At 43.7% G+C, this 16,484-nt stretch overlaps 1 non-coding gene across 1 annotated transcript; it reads left to right on the forward strand.

The window, feature by feature from the left end:
* Positions 1-15,357: 15,357 nt before the first annotated feature.
* On the forward strand, positions 15,358-15,464 carry LOC120267260. Its single transcript, XR_005538428.1, has one exon. It is a non-coding gene; the product is annotated as a small nucleolar RNA R71 (small nucleolar RNA).
* Positions 15,465-16,484: the final 1,020 nt, after the last annotated feature.

The following is a 16,484-nucleotide window of genomic DNA, read 5'->3' on the forward strand; positions in this document are numbered from 1 at the left end:
GACGATAAGCTCACTTACCGCCTTGCTGAAGCCATGCGGCATTCTCTCGATTTTGATGACATTTTGTATTTTCTAGACACTACTAATGAGATTGTTGATGAATATATACAGGAAATGTTCAACTCCGATCCGTATGAAGGTTTGTTCGACCAAGAGGAGATCAATGAAGAAGTAATGATGCTTGGTTTGAATGGAGAGGAAACATTTACCCCGGGGATCTTGAAGAAGGTGCTCCAGAAAATGAAGAGGCCTAGGAGACGCCACCGAAAACGCCCCAATACTGTTGGAGACATACATGAGCCAAGGAAGTTAGACGAATGATTGCTAGGTGGTCCGAAGCCGATAGTACACCCTCTACCCTCAAGAGACTTTGCTCATCATGCTTTCAAGTTATGGGTAAGAGGGCAACCTTCATTCATGAACCCCCGTGAGGTAAGAAAGATACGTCAAGCTTAGTGACGTTAAACAAACGCTTCTTGGGAGGCAACCCAAGTGTTTACTGATTTTGTACCTTTTAGTTTAGTTTGTTTGCATGAATAAATTGTTAAGTGTTGGTGTTTCAATTGTTGAGTGCTTGTGCTGCGATTTTATTGTGGGTTTTTAAAAGAATTCATTGTGTGTTTTGTTACGAATTGGCGAAGTTTGGTCGTTTGAGTTCTATTTTGTGTTTTTATCTTGTAAATTTTGAATTATAGGGCAGGCTCTGAGTGTGTAGACATGTTCGGACTAATTCTAAAGAGCTTGCAGGTTTTTCTTAGTCATCCAGAGAAAACACACATGAGTGTGGAATTTCCGCATGCCCGTGGATGTGTACTGTGAACTCATCTAGAGATGGCACCGGGGCGTGCGGCCGCCCCTGTGGATGACCATGCGACTGGCGCACGCCCGTGGGTAATTTCCGCACGGGCGTGTGAATTCGTGCAGAGTTGGGCAGATTTTTCCCGAGAGCACACAGGGGCGTGGACTCGCCCATGTGGGTGACCTTGTGAACCACACACGGGCATGGGTAATTTCCGCATGCCCGTGCGAAACTCTTCAGGTTTCTCCCTCCATCCCGAGACGACAGTGGGCGTAATGCGCTGAATTGGGCTTGTGAATGTCCATGCCCGTGGGGAATTCGCACTTGCGGGCATCGCGTAACTACTGATATTTTTGAGTTGTTCGGCGGGGAAGCCACGGGGCATGCGTGCGCCCACTGTGGAGTGCAGCACTGGCGTGGATATTTTCCGCATGCGGGTGGGAGATCGTTCTAAGTTAGTGAGAGTTTTTCCCGTGGCGCGCAGGCGTCCATGCGCCCTGTGGAGCTGACTCGAGGCGCGCGGTGCGGGAAATTTCCACACGCCCGGGTGTGGATGCCTGAAACGTCAAAAAGTCGCGAGTTACATTTTAAAGAGGATGATTTCGTCCCTCCTCACAACTCCTTTTTCACTTGAAAACACTCTCACACTACTCTTGAGTCCATAGTGTCGGTTTAGTTGGATTATAGCGAAGTTTTCCGGCCGACTCTTCATTTTTCTTACTCCTCCTCATCGGTAAATCCTTTTTACATCATCTTCTTCGTCAATTCATGATTTCTATTGATTAATCTGGTTAATAATGCTTCGTTTCTTCAATTGGAACAATGATTTATGTTTAAAACGAAGCTAGAGATATTATTGAGTTGTATTTTTGGATTGTTGATGCTTGGCCGAGCGGTTCTCACGCCCCGTGAATCCACACGGGCGTGCCGAAATTCCACACAAACACGTGGATTTCTGCAATATTGTTTTATCAACTTCTTTGACTAATTTTGTTTAAATTTGGCAGATCATGGCACCTAGGTCAAAGACGCAAGCTGATAAGAGGCCACGTGAGTCATCCTCTGAGCCCGAGGGTATGTAATTTGCGATTCCAACACATCAGGTCCATTATGAGTGCTTATCGAGACTCCGTTTCGGACATACTCGATTCCTGGACACGACTATATTGCGAGATCTTCAGCAGGGAGATGAGTTCGCTGATGAGGCTGTGGACCTTGTTTCAGATGGTGGTTGGCGACAGTTGTTGACGATTAGAGAGCTAGCCATCCGAGAGTTTGCACTGGAGGTGCTTTCCTTGTTCGAGTTTGATAGAACGTATGTGAGCTTCGACAGTTTGGGAACCATTAAGTTCAGAGTGTTTGGACGCCACCATAGCTTGAGCATTAAGCAGTTTTCCGTACTACTTGGCTTATATGAGGAGGCATTCACAGATACAGAGGAGTATGTACAGTTGCCTACTGATTATCCGGGAACCTTGACCTCGCAGAGAGCTTACAGAGTGCTTTGTGGTCAAGGTCAGTACGAGCCGGGGGTGTCCAAGGCCACATGCCTTTCCCGACTTGCATACAGATATTTGCATCCCATCATGAGTAGGTCGGTGAATGGCCGTGGCGACAATACTGGTGTTTTGAGCCGTCAGGAGTTGCTGTACTTGTACTCGATGGTAGAGCGCATACAGATCCACTTAGGGCACATCTTGGCTGATTACATTAGACATCAGGGACATTATGCTAGACTGGGAGCGATCTTCTTGGGCCCTTACATTACGAGATTAGTGCAGGGCATGGGTCTCTTGGATTCGATTCGCGAGGCCGAGAAGACGAGTGTACCCGCTCCCCTGGGTCTAGAGATGATGCGGTTGATGGGCATGATCCACAGGGTTCAGACAGGGTTTTTGCGTTAGTCCTACCAGCCCTAGAGATAGCTGAGGATGAAGGTGATGATGCCGGAGCATCTCAGCCCGCCCCGGCACCCTCGGCCCGGCGATCGATGGAGACCGAGGCACCTCCAGCGGCCGAGGAACCACCCCAGTGCGTATGTTTTCACCATCTCGAGCCAATGACCGCTTTGAGAGGCTCGAGAATGCTATAGTAGTGGTCCGAGGTGAGGTTGTTGAGATTAGGGCTATGTAGGCTACTCAGTACACAGAGTTCATGGCACGTTTTGACATATTACAGCGAATCCTAGAGCGAGACGTTGCCTCATCATTTGTCCTGCAGCCGAGGACTCTTCAGGCCCCCTCAGTTTCTCCAGTACCTCCCTCCTCGACCCCAGCACTGGAGGACCCACTATATGCTTCCACATCAGCAGCAGCAGCAGCGGAGCCCGAGAGCGAATATTGTTCCACTTCAGCAACAAGTCTAAAAACAAAAATCCTTTCTTTTACTTTCATGCATTTTACTTTATCTTATTTTCATGTTTTTAGACTTGTTCACTCAGAAAGGATTTTCCTTCTGAGTTTATGTTATTTTGCATTATGGAGTTGTATTCATTGCTTCATCTTTTATACACTCAAGTTATTTTTGTTTTTCTTGAGTTTCACTGAACCCCCTCGTGCATGCGTGCAGATGGTCTTGTCTTCCTGGAAATTGAGACTTAGTCATGGGCAGAGTCAAGGTGCTTTGACACTTGACCGTGTGAGCTTCACAACCCATTGGAACACTACTCCCATGGAATTTGCTTCATCAAACGCAACACTAGGAGTCAGGGGAGTATTGTTTTGATTGCTTCTCCCACATCTATTTTTGAATGATATATTTTGAGTGAGCTTGCATGAGTACATTGAGGACAATGTAGAACTTAAGTGTGGGGCGGAGTTTCATAGTGCACACATCTTTTCTATGGTTCATGATTGTTATATGCTCACATAGCCAATGGCGGTTCACCTTAGTTGCAATGTTTGTATTCTTAAGTCTAGGAGAATTGTTAACATTGAATGTTTTCATGCTCTAGTTCTTGCTTGAATTTTTAGGAATTTTTGCCAGATTTACACTTAGTGCACTACTCACTCTTTGAACTCTATTGGAATCTCATGTTAGGTTTACTTCTTTTGCTAAATTGAAAAAAAAAATGGAAAATGAAAACAAGGAACAAAATAGTTTTATTTTTTATTTGTGTTCGTTGGGTGGAAAGAGCTACCACGTATGAAGTATGAAGCTACTCTCACAAGTCGTATACTAGTTATGCCCTAATGAGAGAAAGAGCTATCTCATATGATGAGTGAAAGCTACCACTTGTGTAGAAAGAGCTACCACCTCGAAAGTGTGAAAGCCACCTTAACGGCCGCTTTGGAAAGGGCTACCTTAGAGGATGTGTGAAGCTACTACCATTGTTTAAAATTTTTATCACTTTTGTAGATAAATAAGTCCCTTGTACTTAGAACTCTGAGGAGTATAACTTGGGTTGTTTTGATTGAGTTCACACACTTACACGAAATTCGGGTTTGTTGTCCTTTTTGATTCAAGTTTTTAGCTAGAGTATTGATTTTTCGTGTTTAGTGTTGAAATTTTCCTTAGTTGTAGAATGCTATCTTTGTATACTTTGGTGAACCTAAGGCCAAGCACTTTCAATATTTTCTTCATTGATGCACAGAATGTTTAATTTTTGCTTGAGGACAAGCAAAAGCTTAAGTGTGGGGGAGTTTGATAAGTGCTTGTGTGATATGAATGTGAAGAATTCTTTCCTTATGTTGAGCATTACTTTTCTCAGGTTTTTACATTAATATGTGTGTTTTTATGTTACTTTTATGCAGGTATGGTTGTGAGGCTGAGTATAAAGGAAATAGGCCAATGTGGATCATAATGCACCTATTTTGGAGGAGATCGTGCTAAAGTTCAAATGCGAAGACATAGGACATGTGTGAGATGCTAGAGTGTGTGCCAACCTTCTCGCATTCAAGTGAGTACATCCATTTGGAGGGGTACAAAGACAGTCACACTCGAGCATTCTGTCTTATGCATATAAGAACAGGAGCTCCACCAACATATATATCATTGAAGAAGCAAGTGATTCACGACGTGAATGTGTGCCCGTTTCCGTTACCCCGATGAAAATATGGAATTGGGAAGTTATTCAGGTCGAAGACTGTAGCAGAGAAATGTAGAGCATCTAGCAAAGACTGCTTACTGACCGGCGAGAAACCAGAGAAACAGAGAATCCACACGGGCGTGTGGAAATTATCCACGCGCCGTGTGGAAATTCCGCACGGGCGCGTGTATCGTCCACGCCCGTGGAGTTGCCCGATTCCAACCCTATTTAAAGCCGATTCAGCCCTGATTTTGGTATTCGTTTCTCCATCTTTTCCCCATTTTGCAAGAAGGCTTCGGCTAGGGTTTCGAGGGGTATTGGCCAAGGTTTTAGAGAGGTTCTACGGCTCTGACATCGTGATTCCATTAGGAAGAAGGTTGGTAGGGGAGCTTCGATCGAGGCGTATCCTATATCGGACGAAGGAATCCTTTGATGACGAGTAGAGGACTTTCCACAAGACCATCGACATGACCATCAAGGGGGTTTCTTTATGGATTCATTGCTTTTACATTCGATTTCTTTGATTGTACTTAGCTCCATGGAGAGCTAAACCCCTAGTGGGTACTTGGGTGATTGTGAACCCTAGGATGTATTCGCTTCATTTAATTTCTTTATTATGCTTTCAATAAATTGATGTTTATTGTGAGTTTCAACCTTGAATGCTTGATTGTATGAACATTTCCCCTAGAGTGACGCAAGGGTTGAGAGTTCTTGTTGGTAACCTTGTGAGTGAGTGACACACCACGAATGTTAGACAAAGCTAGGTTGGAGAGGGTTGAGAGGGTGAGTCGAGAGGTATAGGAGCGTCCCCTTTCCCCTCTGACGTGATAGATTCTATCTCCGTTCCTCGAGTTCTTTGTGGCCATAATATAGTGAATGGTCTAATGGATGAACCTCCGCTGGGGCCTAGTTGCGCGTGCAATGGACTGAAGCGTTGAGATGATCTTAGTATCTAGGTCTTAATTGTGGCTAGGGACCTTCCGCCTGGACCAAAGGGTTAGGTCTAAATCTAGGAAGAGATTTATCACTTGGAATCCCCAGAGCTCATTGCAACTCTATGCGAGTGCGAGGTGTTGAGATTGTTCGATTTCTCCTCCGGGATATGTATAGAGTTAGGCATAGTTGACCTTAGATTTGGGACTATGTATGTAAGGATTTCCATGACTCACCATTGCATTGGTTAGGAAGCATAATAGAGAATTCTTGCACTTGAAGCGATTATCCTAGGTGAAGTATCATCCGAGTACCCCATCTTTGTCGATTGCCTTGCCTCCTCCTTACTTTTGCTCTCTTACTTGTCGCTTTTAATTTCTGAGAATTGAATCATTAACACACTTATCATTGTTGATACTCCACATAGCTAAGAATCAAATTAAGTGTCTTTACTCCCTACTCCCTGTGGATTCGACCCCGCTCACCCGGGATTATTACTTTGACAAACCCGTGCACTTGCGGGATATACGCAAGGGGACCTTGTCAAAAGTGTTGAAGCTCTATGGAGTGCATCATCGCCTTGCTACCCCCAACCACCAACAGACGAGTGGTCAGGTGGAAGTCACAAATTGAGATCTTAAGAGAATTTTGATTAAATCCGTAGATTAAGAAAAATTGGATTGGTCGGAATGCTTGAAAGACACACTTTGGGATTATAGAACGGCATATAAAACTCCAATAGGGACCATCCCCTATAACTTGGTATATGGTAAATCATGTCATTTACCTATGGAGTTAGAGCATAAAGCCTATTGGGCCATAAAGAAAATGAATTTTGACTTGAGCAAGGTGGGGGAACAAAGAATGCTTTATCTCAATGAGTTGGATGAATGGAGAATGAAGGCATGTGAGAATGCAAGGATTTACAAGGAGAAAATTCGGAAGTGGCATGATAAGCATATAAAAAAGCCGAAAGAGTTCAAGGTTAGTGATCAAGTGTTATTGTTCAATTCTTGCTTGAGGCTATTTTTGAAGAAGCTTAATTCCAGATGGTTTGGGCCATATAGTGTAACTGAGGTGTCACCCCATGGCGCTATTGAAATTTCTCATCCATCGGCTAAAACCTTATTTTGGTGGGGAGGTAAGTAAAGATGACAAGGAAGTATTTTTTCTCTGAGAGCCCCTCCTAAGGTAAGGCATGGTACGTCAAGTTAAGTGACATTAAACAAGTGCTTCTTGGGAGGCAACCCAAGTCTTTACAGTTTATTTATGTTTTAGTTAGCGTTTGCATGAATAAGAGCTTAAGTGTTCGTGTTTGATCTTTTACATGCTATTGTTCTGACTTTCTGGTAAATCTTTGGTGTTTTCATGTACTTAATTGAGTTTTGGTCAAGTTTCATGGTTATTTGAGTGTGTTTTTCATGTTTCTCTGGTTACTTTTGCATAATATAGACAGGCTTTTAATACTTGTAAATGATCAGGAATTTTCTGCTAAATCTGTGATTTTTCTAAGTAATCCAGAGAAAACACACGACTGTGTTGAAATTCCACACGGGCGTGTGTTTGTGTTCAGAGCTCATCTTGAAAGGACACTGGGGCATGTGTTTGCTGATATGAATGACCTTGTGATGGTCATACGCCATTGTGGAATTTCCATATGGGCGTGTGTTTATCTGCAAACATTTAGAGAGCTATCAAGATAAGACACAGGGGTATGTGTCTGCCCCTATGTTTGACCCTGTGAACTACACCATTGTGGGTAATTTACACGCCCGTGTGAATTCCTGGAGAGAGTTCTCCTCTATCCTGAGAAGACATAGGGGAGTGTGAATGCCCTTTGAGTGGCCCTATGAAGATCTACGCCTGTGTGGAATTTCCACACGGGTGTGTGAAACACTTAGAAGAAATTCTTGGTTGGAAAGAGAAGCCACAGAGGTGTATGGATACGCCTGTGGGTCGGGCACACGGACATTGGGAATTTCCACATGCACATGTGGATGCGTTGATAAAGTGTGCTATCCCGAGAGCACACAAGGGCGTGTGTCTGCCCTTGTGAAGCTCTCTTGTGGAGTCACATGGCCGTGGGTAATTTCCATACGGCCGTGTGGATGTACAAAATTGAATAGGCCGCGATTTCCTTTATAAAGCTATCTTGCCTTTCTCATTTTTAAAGTTCTAAATGCTCAAAGAACATACTCATTCATCCTCCCCGACCTTGCACCGCTAATTTAGATAGGTTTTACGTGAGTTTTCCAGGAGATTTCATGTTTTTTTTCTTCATCTCGTATGTAAACCCATATTCTCTCTTTTCTTCGCCATTACTTGATTTTATTTGATTAAACTTGAGAATATGCTTCCGTTCTATGCTAAAGTGGTTAATGCATGTTTAGAATTAGTTTAGAAATGGTTTTTTGGTGTATTTCTTGATTTTTAGTATAGTGGCCCTGTGGCTTTCACACCTAGTGGATCCACACGGGCGTGTGGAATTTTCACACAACCATGTGGATTCTTGCAGTATGGATTTGTGACTAAGCTTGATTGATTTCCTTTCAAATGTTGCACGCATGGCCCCTAGGACAAAGACACCAGTTGGGAAGAATCCTCGAGAGCACTTTCCAAAACCCGAGCATATAGAGTTTACTATACCCAAACACCGAGCTCGGTTTTAGCTTCTTTCCAAGCTTAAGTTCGGTCAGATGTGGTTCCCAGATTCCAGTGTTGTGTGTAGAATACAGTTGGCCGACGGTATGGCATATGAGATTGAGGAGATATTGGCCGTGGGTAGTTGGCGTTAACTGCTAACTATTTGTGACCCTGTCATCCCGATGCTAACACTGGAAGTACTAGCATCTTTTGAATTTGATAGGTTGTACTAAAGTTTTGATTGTAGTAACCCCATATAGTTTAGAGTCTTTGGGCATCATTATAGTACGATTGCCACACAGTTCTAGATTCGTTTGGGGTTGTAAGATGAGGAATTTACTTCCATAGATGTGTACGAGCAGCTCCCTACAGATTATCCGGGTAGCTTGACTCCTCAACCCGCGTATCAAGCATTATGTAGCCGTGGTCAAAATAAGCCAGGGGTGTCGAAGGTAACTTGTATGTCTTGGCCGAGCTACAGATACATGCACACCGTTCTAAGCAGATCAGTAAATGGCCGTGGTGATAGTAAAGGTGTCCTGAACCGACAGGAGCTTCTTTACTTATATTCCATGGTACAACGCAAGCCAGTTCACCTTGGCCACATACTAGCAGAGTACCTGAGGAAATAACGTCAGTCTGTCAGGATCAGTAACCTCTTCTATGGCCCATACATGGCTAGGCTCATCATCAAAATGGGTCTACGGGATGCTATTAGAGTATCCGAGAAGACGATCATACCTGCTCCCTTGGGTATAGAAATGATTAGACAAATGGGGACGCTGCATAGGTATGGGCCAGGAGTACATGTACTGATTGTACCTAATCTAGAGATATTTGAGGAAGTTGCAGCAAAGGGTTCTTAGCCTACTCTCGAGCCACAACTAGAGCCGATGGAGACCGACGCACCTCCTGCAACATAGGAGCTACCCCTAGTGCGCATGTTCTCCCTATCTCGAGCCTATGATAGCTTTGAGAGGCTTGAGAGTGCTATGGAGATGTTACAGACCGAGATTACAGAGGTTTGAGTGACACAGGCTGCGCAGCACATAGAAGTGATGGCGCATCTTGATATTCCACAGCAGTGATAAGTGCTTGTGCAATAGGAATGCGAAGCGTTCTTACCTTATATTGAGAATTACATTTCTCGGGTTTAACGCTAATATGGGTGTATTTATGTTACTTTTATGCAGGTAGGGTTGTGAGGCCGATTATGAGAGAAAAAAGCCAATGTGGGTCGTAATGCACTAATTTGGTGGAAATCTTGCTAAGGTTCAAACGGGAGGACATAGGTTGGGTTCCAGATGCAGGAATGTGTGCTAACCTCCTCGTACTCGAGTTAGCACAACTATTTGGAGGGGCACAAGGGCAGTCACATTCAAGCATTCCAACTTGTTCATATAGAACAAGATCTCTACCAACATATCCGTTATTAAAGAAGCAAGGCGATCCATGACGTAAATGTGTGGCCATTTGTGTTACCTTGATGAAAGTATGGATTCGGGAGTATTTCAGGCTGATACTACAGCTGTGTATTGTAGAAAACACTGTAGTAAAAATATCACAGCAGCACTATTCATAGCCGGCCAAGAAAACAAGAAAACAGAGAATCCACACGGGCGTGTGGAAATTCCAGATGCTCGTGTGAAAAATCCACAGGGGCGCCCACATGGGCGTGTGTATTCCCGATTCCAGCCCTTTAAAAGCCGATTTTAGCCTCGATTTCAGCATTCTTTTCTCCATCTTTCCTACAACTTGAGAGAGGGCGGTGGCTAGGGTTTTGAGAGGTATTGGCTAATGCTTTTGAGAGGTTCTACGGCTCCGACATTGCGCGCTATTTGGAAGAAGGTTAGTGGGAGAGCTTTCGTCGGCACTGATCCGACGAGGTGTATCCTAGGCCGGACAAAGGCACCCTTGCGACGAGTAGAGGACTCTCCACAAGGCCATCGCCACGACTAACAAGGGGGTTTCCTATGGATGCTTTTTTTTTACATTCGATTTCATTGATTGTATCTAGCTTCATGGAGAGGTAAGCCCCTAGTGGGTACTTGGGTATTTGTGATTCCTAGGAGGTATTCGTTTCATTGAATCTCTTTATTATGCTTTCAATTAATTGATGTTTTTGTGAGTTCCAATCTTGGAGACTTGATTGTATGAATACTCCCCTAGAGTGACACTAGGGTTAAGAGTTCCTCTTGGTAACTCTTGTGAGTGAGTGACACACCATGAGAGTTAGACAAAGCTAGATTAGAGATGGTTGAGAGGCTGAGTCAAGAGGTAACGGAGCGTCCCGTTTCCCCTCCGGTGTGATATATCCTAACTCCACATTCCAAGAGTTCTTTGCGGCCATAGTAGAGTGAATGGGCTAAGGGATGACCTTCCGCTGGGGCTTAGTTGCGAGTGCAATTGAGTGAAGCGTGGAAGTGATTTTAGCACCTAGGGCTTAATTATGGCTAGGGATCTTCCACGTGGACCAAAGGGTTAGGTCTATATATAGGAATAGGGTTTATCACTTGGAATCCCTAGAGCTTTTTGCAATTCTATGCGAGTGTGACATTGAGAGGTTATTCAATCTCTCCTCCGGGACATGTATAGAGTTAGGCATGGTTGACCTTAGATTTAGGATCATGTAATTAAGGATTTCCATGACTCATTGTTGCATAAATTAGGAAGTATAATAGAGGGTTCTTGCACTTGAAACGATTGTCCTAGGCAGATCAATATCCGGGTACCCCATTTTCATCAATTGTCTTACCTTCTCCTTTACTTGTGCTCTCTATCTTTTTGCTTTTATTTTTGTTATTTCATATTTTGTTACACTTATCACTATTCATCTTCTACATTAGTTAAGAAACAACTTAAGTGTCTTTATTCCCTACTCTCTATGGATACAATACGCACTCATCTGGGATTATTACTTCCACACCCGTGCACTTGCGGCTTACACGCATATACAGATGTGTCAAGCAGCTACTTTGGCGCAACGTTGCCTCACCATTCATCATGAGACCTCAGACCGCTCAGGCTCCTCCAGCATCACTATCACAAGTAGATCTACCGGTACCATTCGACTTGGCACCACTACTAGGAATAGCAGAGCTGATCGGCGCAGACATTGAAGCTTGATGCGTCCATCTCTTAGTTTCTTTATGATTTCGTATTTCATTTTCCATATTTTATTTTGGGCATTGTACACACAGAAAGGATCTATCTTGTGAGTTTATCTTTTATTTTTGTCTCGAGTTGTATTTCATTGCTTTACTTTTATATACTCGAGTTTTATTTTGTTTTTATTGAGTTTTACTGAATCCCCATTAAGTATGCGTAAAGATGGTCTTGTCAGTATAGAAAGTGAGGATTAGTCATAGACACGGTCAATGTGTTTTACACTTGGCCGTGTGTGCTTCACAACCCTTTGGAACTCAAGTCCCAAGGATTTACCGAAAAGAGAGAATGAGGGTTTACCTATAAGATGAATATGAAAGCCTTGAAATCGGCCAAAAAAGCTCAGTAAAATCTCTCTAAAATGATGGTGCAAAGTTCGAAAAGTGAGAGAGAGTGTTCTCCGAGTGTTTGGCAGTGTGAAAATGAGAAAGACTCAAAAGATTTATAAAGAATATCGCGGCCTCTTGAGTTTAGTACAACCACACGAGTGTGTGGAAATTACTCCCACCCGTGTGACTCCACAGGGGAGCTTCATAGGGGCAGACAACCCGCCCCTGTGTGCTCTTGAGATAGTACACTTTGTCTCTGAACGCATACTCATGCGCGTGTGAAAATTCCCCACGCCCTTGTGCCCGACCCACAGGGGCATCCACATGTGCCCTGTGGCGTCTTTGTCTACCCAAAAAATTTTCTAAGTGTTCTACATGCCCCTGTGGAAATTCAACAAGGCATGTGGATCTTCACAGGGTTACTCACAGAGGCACTCACACGCTCCCTTGTCTTCTCGGGATGGCGAGATCTTCTCTGCAGAAAATCAAACGGGCATGTGGAAATTACACACGCTAGTGTGTAATGTATAGGTCGAAAACAGGGGCAGACACACGTCCTCGTGTCTTCTCAGGATAGAGTTCTGAACCTATACAGAGAAACACACGCTCGTGTGAAATTTTCACACGGGCGTGTGACTGTCAGAAGGTTGTTCACAGGGGCAAACACATGCCCCTGTGTCATCTCGGGATGAGCTCTGAATGAAAACATACCCCCGTGTGGAATTTCCACATGGCCGTGTGTTTTCTCTAGATGACTTATAAAAAATCACAGACTTTGCAAAAAATTTCTGAACATCAGATCTGCTCAAAGCTTGCTTATATTATGCACATGTAACCAGAGAACCATGAAAACCATGCTCAAACGACCAAGATACTTCGCCACACACAAGTAAGTCCATGAAAAAACCAAATATCCACGAGAAAATCACAACAATAGAATGTAAAAGATCAAGACACCAACACTTAAGCTCTTATTCATGCAAACACTAACTAATACCAAGAAAAACAGTAAAGACTTGGGTTGCGTCCGAAGAAGTGCTTGTTTAATGTCACTCAGCTTGATGTACCTCTTCTTACCTCATGGGGGCTCATAGATGAAAGTTACCCTCTTACCCATGACCTAAAAACATGATGAGCATAGTCTTTTGAAGATAGAGGGAGAGTTATCAAGTTGGTTACCGCACAAGGATTTGTCACCCTTATTCCATTCTTACATATCTCCATTAGCCTTGGGGCATTTCTTATGATGTATCCTTGCACGCTTCATCTTCTGGATCATCTTCTTCATGATCCCTGGGGTAGGTTGCACCTTATCCTCTAGACCAAGTGTCATCACGTCTTCATTCTCCATTTCTTGGTTTGGCAACCTCTCGTACTGGTCTAGACACATCATTTTCTGCACATATTCATCTATTAGTTCATCAGTAGTGTTAAGATAATAAAGAGTATCATCAAAGTCTAGAGAATGTCTCATGGCCGTAACTCATAAAGTCAACTCCTCACCATCCATGTCAATAAGAGCCTTGGAAGTATGCAAGAACAGCCTGCCAAGTCTCATCGGGACATCAATATCCTCATTAACATCCAACACTACAGTGTCTACATGAAATATGTACTTGCCAACCTTCATAAGTACAACTTCGATGATGCCCCTCGGAAGTGTAACCGTTTCGGTCCACCAATTATAATGCCATTCGAGTGGGTCTAGGCTCTCCCATGCCTAGCTTTTCAAAGAAGGTTTAAGGCATGAAGTTGATACTGGCCCCTGACTTCTTCCGTCGATCCAAGCATCATTACATCTTCATGTCCCTTCTCTTGGTCGAACAAACCTTCATACGGATCCAGATTGAACATTTCCTGCATGTATTCATAAACAATTTCATCAGTAGTGTCTAGAAAGTATAAAGTATCATCGAAATCAAGAGAATGCCGCATAGCTTCAGCAAGGCGGTATGTGAGCTTGTCATCTCCAACTCTCAATGTGAGCTCTCCGCCGTCCATGTCAATCAATGCTTTGGAAGTCCGCAAGAACTGTCTCCCAAGTATCAAGGTTACAACCGCATCCTCATTGACATCTAGCACTACAAAGTCAACCGGAAAAATGTACTTGTCCACCTTGACAAGCACGTCTTCAATGATGCCTCTCGGATGTCACACTGTTCGGTCCGCTAGTTGCAAAGTCATCCGAGTAGGCCTAGGCTCGCCCAAGCCTAGCTTTTGAAAGAAAGTGTATGGAATGACGTTGATACTATCCCCTTGAATCTGCCAATGCCATTTCCTCACCTAAATTGCCAATATTGCACGAAATGATGAAGCTTCTCGAGTCTTTCTTCTTGTTCGGCATGTTCTTTTCCAACACCGCCGAGCATAAAAGCATCTAGAATCACTGAAGCACTTTCCTCCAACTTCCCCTTGTTAGTCAACAAGTCTTTCCAGAACTTCGCATACTTAGGCATTTTGGCCAATGCCTCAACAAAAGGAATATTGATGTGGAGTTGCTTGAACAAACTCAAGAACTACTTGTACTGTTCATGCCCTTGGTAATTTTTCAATTTAGAGGGATAAGGGATTCTTGGCTTGAAAGGTGGGGGTGCCACCTCTTTCTTTTTACTTGTCCCCTCTTCTACCTATATAACCTCCGGTGCGTGTTCTTTTGGCTTCTCACTCGGAAACCTACCTTCAACCTCACGACCACTTCAGTGATCGCCTTGACGTGCTCTCTAGGATTGGTCTCTGTATTGCTCGGCAAGCTTCCATGTGGCCTTTAAAAAAGAGACTTCACAATTTGCCCCACCTGATTTTCAAGGCTATGCAAAGAGGCGGTGTGGTTGCGAAGTGTAGACTCGATTGATTCAAACCTTGTATTTGTTGATTGTTTAAATCTAGTCAATTGCTTCTCTAGGTCACTCATTCGGGTTTCCAAACCTGAGACTCTGTTTTCCACCTGAGGGGCTTGTTGTTGTTGGAAACCTGGTATCCCCATGGCCTTTTGTGGACCTTGATTACTCCATGAGAAATTGGGATGATTCTTCCAACCCGGATTGTTGGTATTGCTATATGTGTTTCCTTGAGATCTCATGCCATTACCTACAAAATAAACGTTCTCCACTAAAGAACCATCACTAATAGAGATCGGGCAATCGGAGGGAGCATGTCCTCCACCACACCCGTTGCAATTAGTTACGGCCACCACTCTATTTGAAGTTAGAAGATCTAACTTCTTACTCAAACTCTCCACTTGAGCCGCCAATGAAGTTACCGCATCTATCTCATGGAGACCGGCCACTTTCTTCTTCTCCCTAGCATTCCATTGGTACCTGTTTAACCTCATTTCTTCAATCAACTGACGGGCCTCATCGGGGGTCTTGCTACCTACGGTACCTCTTGCTGCCCCATCCAAGAGTTTCCTTGTACTCGAGTTCAAACCATTGTAAAAGGTTTGAACAATCATCCACTCCGGGAATCCATGTTGCAGGCACTTCCTCAGGAGCTCCTTGAACCTTTCCTATGTCTCGAATAGATACTCTAATTCCAACTGAACAAAGGATGAGATCTCGTTCCTAAGCTTTGCTGATTTTCTAGGAGGGAAATAACGGGCTTGAAAAGCTTCTACCATCTCCTCCCACATGGTAATTGATGCTCTAGGTAACGAGTGTAGCCACTGCTTCGCTCTCCCCTTTAGGGAAAATGAGAAGGCTCTCAACTTGATGGCATCATCCGTCACTCCGTTTAGCTTCAGCATATCACACATCTTGAGAAAACTCTCTATATGACTGTTTGGATCCTCATGTGCAAAAACTATTGAACTGTGTGGATTGCTGCAATATGTGGATGAATGCCGGCTTCAACTCAAAGTTCTGAGCTAAAATCGGGGGACGGACAATACTCGATTGTGTCTCCAACACTAAAGGTCTGGCATAATCGGATAATGTTCGCTGTTGCTCATTCTGTTCTGCCATGTTTTCAGATTCTTCCACTTCTAAATTAGCTAGATTAGACTGTTCTTGCACAGGCTCTTTCCCTTTTCTTCTAAGTGTACGTTCAAGCTCGGGATCCCCTTCAATCAGTGTTGAGGGATTCCGTCGGGTCATAACCTGAAGCTACACCCAAAAAGAAAGAAAAAGAAATCAGAACGATGATAGAATAAGAAGATATGACATAGAATGTATGGTAAAATAGCTAAGAAAACAAAGTGCAAAGTATCTCTAAACGCCTTCTCCCCGGCAATGGCGGCAAAAACATGACAAGGTCCCCTTGCGTATATTCCGCAAGTGCACGGGTTTGTCGAAGTAGTAATCCCGGGTGAGTGGGTATCGAATCCACAAGAAGTAGGGAATAATAACACTTAATCTGCTTCTTAGTTATGTGAAAGATCAATAGTGATAAGTGTGACAATGATTCAATTCTCAAAATTAAAATCAAACAAGTAAGAGAGCACGAGTAAAGGAGAAGGTAAGGCAATCGATAAAGATGGGGTACTCGGATAATGCTCCACCTATGACGATCGCTTCAAGTGCAAGAACCCTCTATTATACTTCCTGATCAATGCAATAGTGAGTCGTGGAAATCCTTCATTACATAGTCCCAA

Source organism: Dioscorea cayenensis, chromosome 1, assembly GCF_009730915.1.
Source record: "Dioscorea cayenensis subsp. rotundata cultivar TDr96_F1 chromosome 1, TDr96_F1_v2_PseudoChromosome.rev07_lg8_w22 25.fasta, whole genome shotgun sequence".
Taxonomy (NCBI): domain Eukaryota; kingdom Viridiplantae; phylum Streptophyta; class Magnoliopsida; order Dioscoreales; family Dioscoreaceae; genus Dioscorea; species Dioscorea cayenensis.